Below are 484 nucleotides of genomic sequence, written 5' to 3' on the forward strand. Positions count from 1 at the left end.
TGGTAGATTTTGCATCAATGATCGGTTCTTTTTGCTTTCCTTTCTGCTGCCAGAAAACAGAATACAGCTCTCTCCACAACCATCCCTTTCCCCAGTCAGCTCTGCGTCTGGAGTTCCCTACTTTGATCATCCCCACTCCATCCTCCCCAGGGAACTGTTGAGGAGAGCAGCTGCCCCGACTCCAGGGCGTCTGTGAGAGAGGCAGAGCGATACTCCAAGAGTTCAGTCAGCACAGAAGAAGCCGCAAGAAGACACAAAACATGACCTCTATCTAGTGAAGGTCATTTATGTACTAGCTGAGAGGGTTTAAGTCTTTGATGGTGGGAAGGGTTGGGGCCCTCCCAGACGAAGGAGGTGGCTATTGAGCGCCACCATCTGGGCTGAACTTGAGTGTGAAAGCTCCTCCTACCTTGTGGATTTTCAGAGCTCTTTTCTTGGGGGACCCAAACACTCTCCTGTTGGAGGGTATAGTCACTGGAGGTGG

This window comes from Condylura cristata, unplaced genomic scaffold, assembly GCF_000260355.1.
Source record: "Condylura cristata isolate star-nosed mole 26May11 unplaced genomic scaffold, ConCri1.0 scaffold00008, whole genome shotgun sequence".
Classification (NCBI taxonomy): domain Eukaryota; kingdom Metazoa; phylum Chordata; class Mammalia; order Eulipotyphla; family Talpidae; genus Condylura; species Condylura cristata.